Source organism: Acartia tonsa, chromosome 15, assembly GCF_053477335.1.
Source record: "Acartia tonsa isolate MP-2025a chromosome 15, ASM5347733v1, whole genome shotgun sequence".
Classification (NCBI taxonomy): domain Eukaryota; kingdom Metazoa; phylum Arthropoda; class Copepoda; order Calanoida; family Acartiidae; genus Acartia; species Acartia tonsa.
Window position 1 is genome coordinate 6,028,181 of NC_137274.1, and position 5,808 is coordinate 6,033,988.

The following is a 5,808-nucleotide window of genomic DNA, read 5'->3' on the forward strand; positions in this document are numbered from 1 at the left end:
CTGTTCATCATTAATATGTTAGTATTTTATATAATTTATAGACAGAATACTTACTTATAATTTTGATTATACTTATGCATTTATGTTAATGTTTTGCTTTAATGGATATTGTCATCCTTGTTAAAAATATTTCACACATCCCAACACTTCATATTTGAAGATATCTATAATATTATTAATCTTAATAATTTCTTGGAAACCGACAACAAAGAAAAATAGTAAAAATGGTGGTAAAAATGTAAATTGGTAGGGGGTAATGATTATTAGGAAGAATTTTTATTTTACCCTGTAAAAAAAGCAATGAAAAAAGTAAGACGTCTAAAATGTCGTATTCTTAACAGGTAGACTTTTTGGAGTAAGGAAATTATGTCATCACATTAATTTCATAGAAAGAACCTAAAAGTCTAATATATTTAGTAAATTTTATTTCGGAATTGTTTAACGAACATACTTCATTTAAGATTGCGTGATTTATTTCAGAAATAGAAATATACAACGTAAAAATTTATTATTTTTCAAAATCTAGTATTTATTTACGAAGCACTTCGTAAATAAATATTAAGAAATTTGAATATTTAGAAAAATATAAATAGGGAGCTATTTGTGAACGAACGGAGAGGGGAATATATATCATATTCTTGAAATAGAATTCTTGGCGACGTTAATTAATATTCCCCAATTTCAATATTATCATGTCTCTAAATTCCCTTTTGATTTTTCTCGAAATACGATACGTTTAGGGTTTGGAATACTTAATATTTTAAATATGTAGTAGACACATCATTGGGTTAAACATTCAAACTTCAAAATTTTGGTTTTTATTTATTCTCCTTCTTTTTGAGTTTTATGATTTTAAAATAATTTTGGAGGTTAAAAATGAAAGTTGGTCCACTCCTGAATTTTAAAAAGGTGGGGTCTATTCCCCTTATCCCCCATATGTAAACGCTCTTTTGGAGTGAAAGGAAGTGCAAATTGTGGTGTTCATACATTTACAATTAAAATAAAAAGGAAAATAATAATTAATTAATAATAGAATTGTGAGGAAAAGGCTAAATTATCTTATAACATTCAATAATCCTGTTCAGAAAATAAAATCTCTTATAATTAAGTTAACAATATTTTGGGGTATTACAACAATTTAGGGACTAAAAAACTAAAAGCTAGAGGCAAAGTTTTATTTTCCATATTTTCATTTCTTATTCAAATACATCTTGTGAAAAGTTTTAATTATTTGGACAAAAAAAGTCTCCTCTGAACTGAGAATACAATTTATTTTTTTAGCTGTAATGTATAAACACCAAATGTCAAATGTAGTATTGAAATATGAGTATAAGTCTTTTATACATTTCTGCAAATTAATTACATAGCAAATATTTATGTATCTTAGTATTGAAAACATAATATAAAAAGTTAAGAAATGTATCTATTATATTAACATACTAGCTGCTTCTTCTCTAGCCTCTAGGGTATGTTTGGGGATGTCAACCCTAAAACATTCCCTGGACTTATGTAAAGCTTCCTTAAAATGAAGAACTCAATTGGATCAGCACTTATTGTAGAAAAATGTAGACTCTTATATTTGTGGATATACCATATCAACCCGTAATAATAAATTAGTAGATGTCATAATCATAAAATAACAATAATTTAATTTGCTAAAATATATAAACACTCATATATAGATACAGGATGTAGTCACAGACTTAGTTTATTACCCTATTTTTATAAAGGTTTAATCAAGGAGACCAATGTAAAAGTTAACAAAATACATAATTCTTTTCATAAACACACACACACACACACTTACATAATATTCTCTTAGGTTAGGCAAATTTAGTGTTAGAGGAGTTTCACAGGGATAGTACATTATGGGAATAGAAAACTGTAGGATAAAAGCCTCTTGCAAGTGCTAGAAATTATTTTTTTCTTCCCAAATAAGAAACAATGGTGAATGATGAGATATGTAGGTATGAGTTAAAGAACCCAAACTTTTGGTTTTTTTATCTTTTCATTTAATCCAATTAAGTTGCACTTTAAAAAAGGTGTTTGTAATTCTACCATACTCACAGAGTTCAGGGATAAGTGAATGTAAAAAAAAATTTCTTAAAAATTGATTTCAAGCTTTAAACATAGAAATTTGCATAGTAAATAAAATGTTGATTATGTTATTATTTGTTGTGATTATGTTACCATTTGTTGGCATATACTTGTTTAATGTACTCTGAGATACTTTCACCTTTTTTAAGACTTTTAAAATATATATGTATAGATTAAACATTAAAAAACCTTAAAATTACCTTTAAATAACAGATTTATTCTTTAATTAAAATTGAAATTTACTGTAGTAATTTATTTCAATATTTTTGATCAATTTGCGTATCATATTATTTGAACTATCCTGAATAGATCACGACGAAAAAACTTTTGTACGAAATTTCTATGCGTTCGAAAATCCCAGTGATCACCATAGCATTGTATTACAGACAATTCACGAATCATAAAAATCATAAAATCAAAATCAGTTTTGTTATACCCCAGGTGTTTTTATGTGTTTTATTTTATAATATTTTATTTTTATAACCACGGAAAATTGTCTGTATTACGATGTTATAAATAATCTATAACATTCCAATAAATTATAACATCGTGTAAGTTATATTAAGCAGAGAGAGAGAGGACAATGGGCTGTTTATTACACTAGTCCCCAAAGTTTTATGATAACCTTTTCTTATTCATTGGTTTCATAACTTTGGGGACTTTTAATGAGTTTTGATTGGTTGGATTATTAAATATTAAATCTACAGAAGGGGCTATTTCGTGTATCATCATTGGGGAAATGCAACAATTTATCGGCCATTGTCTTATCCCTTTAGATCCCTTTAGGGGATTAACATGATCAAAAAAAATGAAATTATTCTAAATCTTAAAAAATATGAAATTGATTTCTAAGTAAAACCACAAAGATCAAGGCCAGGATATATAAAAATGGATATATGTATTATTACCAGAGATCTAAAGGGATAAGACAATTGCTGAATCATGTACATCCCCAAATTAACCCTTCTATAGATTACAATAAAGTGGATGATACGTTTGATCATTCAACTAATTGAACCAACCAATCAAAATTAGATAAAAGTTTCCAATACTGTTATACCAACAAATAAGAAAACTTTATTATAAGACTTTGGGGACTAGTGTAATAAACAGCCCAATGTCCCCTCCCTGTTATTACCATGTTTACATGTGCTCTGATAAAGTGATTTTTGCAGCTGGATCAAACAATGGATTTCCTCTTCTTCTGGATGAACAAATTGACCTTCCAATAGCAACCTAAATTGACGACAAATTTTCCCCTGTCATAATAACTTAGAGAAATCACGTATATTTTATAATCGTATAATTTTTGGATAAACCAACAATCTATAATATAAAGTAGAATGATGTCTGTCTGTTCATCTGTCTGAAGATTAAGACCTCAGTAACTTTAAAAGCTTGTCCTGCAATTTTTAAAGCTATTTTTGGAGGGGTGGGACCCTTACCACAAAACTTTTTTATATAACTCTCTCTTTCTTTTTATCTCCTTTTATTTTATCTCACTCTCTCTCTCTCTCTCTCTCTCTCTCATTCTCTCTCTCTTTCTCTCTCTCCTTCTCTCTCTCTCTTTCTCTCTCTCTTTCTCATTCTCTGTTTCTCTGTCTCTCTGTCTCTCTCTCTCTCTCTCTCTCTCATTCTTATTCTTTCTCTTTTTATTTTTTTTTCTCTCTCTCACAAGCTAGATTTTTTTTGAGTCCACCTTAAAATGAAATCTTGGGAATAAATGTGGTAAGTTGAAGCGTTTCAGCTTACCGTCGCGAGTTCGAATCCAAACAAGCCCCTAGCCTTGAAGATTCTAGAACTAGCAGTAGTTACTACTACAAAGATATATTTATAACTGAATACATTTACAATAGGATTATTAATAGATATACAAAATAGATGATAACAATAGGTTAGGTTGAAGGGGGTGTGGGGAGACAAGGGCAGAGCCCTGCGGCGGTAGGCATTTGTGGGGTAAGCTGCAGTCAGGGGGAAGGCAAACATCCCCCCGGTAGGATAGTTGACTGGGGCGCGGGGTTGTAAAGTGGCCGCGTCCCTCCCACTATTAGACGGTCCAAGCTGACCGCTGCCTGTGGGATCTCAGCACGGCCCCGGAGGGGCAGGGGTGAAATGGTGATAATAGGATTAGCACTGAAGGCTTGATTTGATAAGCCGCTGTATAGCAACTCTGTGTAATGCCTGTCCGTATGCTGCCGTCTTACCACATAAACACAAAACACATACACACACACACACACACACACAAACACACACATACACATAACTATACATATATACACACATACACTCACACACACACACAAACACACATATATTTTATTTTACTAGCGGCTTCGCCCCTAGCCTCTAGGGGCTTAACCCCAAGAGGTTTGATCAAACCAATTTTTTCGTATTTTAGATTTAAAAAAAAAAATTGGGGGGGGGGGAGGTAGTCGACCCCACTATTTTAATTTTAGTTTTAAAAAGAAAAGAGAATATTTTTTTTTGGGGGGGGTATTTTTCACTTTTGGGGGGGTTGGGGGTGTCCCATCCCCCAAGAAAATAGTTATAAACCTTCCCGGGACCTATGAGAAGCTACCCTGTAAAGGAGAACCCGATTGGTTCAGCGATTAGCGAGATCCTTCGCTACAAACAAACAGACAGACAAACAAACAGACAGACATCGTTCTACTTTGTATTATAGATAATATTTTATTTTTATAACCACGGAAAATTGTCTGTATTACGATGTTGTAAATAACCTATAACATTCCAATAACTTATAACTTCGTGTAAGTTATATTAAGCAGAGAGAGAGAGGACAATGGGCTGTTTATTACACTAGTCCCCAAAGTTTTATGATAACCTTTTCTTATTCATTGGTTTCATAACTTTGGGGACTTAATTACTAAATATTAAATCTACAGAAGGGGCTATTTTGTGTATCATCATTGGGGAAATACAACAATTTATCGGCCATTGTCTTATCCCTTTAGATCCCTTTAGGGGATTAACATGATCTAAAAAATGAAATTATTCTAAATCTGAAAAAAATATGAAATTGATTTCTAAGTAAAACCACAAAGATCAAGGATATATAAAAATGGATATATGTATTATTACCAGAGATCTAAAGGGATAAGAAAATGGCTGATTGATGTACATCCCCAATCATGATGCTCAAAATTAACCCTTCTAATAGATTACAATAAAGTGGATGATACGTTTGATCATTCAACCAAATGATTCAACCAATCAAAATTAAATAAAAGTACGCAAGACTGTTATACCAACAAATAAGAGAACTTTATTATAAGACTTTGGAGACTAGTGTAATAAACAGCCCATTGTCCCCTCCCTCCCTTATTATTACCATGTGCTCGGATAAAGTGATTCTTGCAGCTGGATTATATAATGGATTCCCCCATCCATCCATACCCTCCTTCTGGATGAACAAACTGTCCATTAAATAAGTTTCATAATAGCAACCTAAATTGACAACAATTTTTCCCCTGTCCTAAAATCAACGTATATTCTATATTCGCATTAGTTTTGGACAAACCAACAATCTATAATATAAAGTAGAATGATGTCTTTCTGTTCATCTGTCTGGAGATTAAGATCTCAGTAAATTCTAAAAGCTTGTCCTGCAATGGTTTAAAGCTATTTTTGGAGGGGTGGGACCCTTACCACAAAACTTTTTTATATAACTCTCTCTTTCTTTTTATC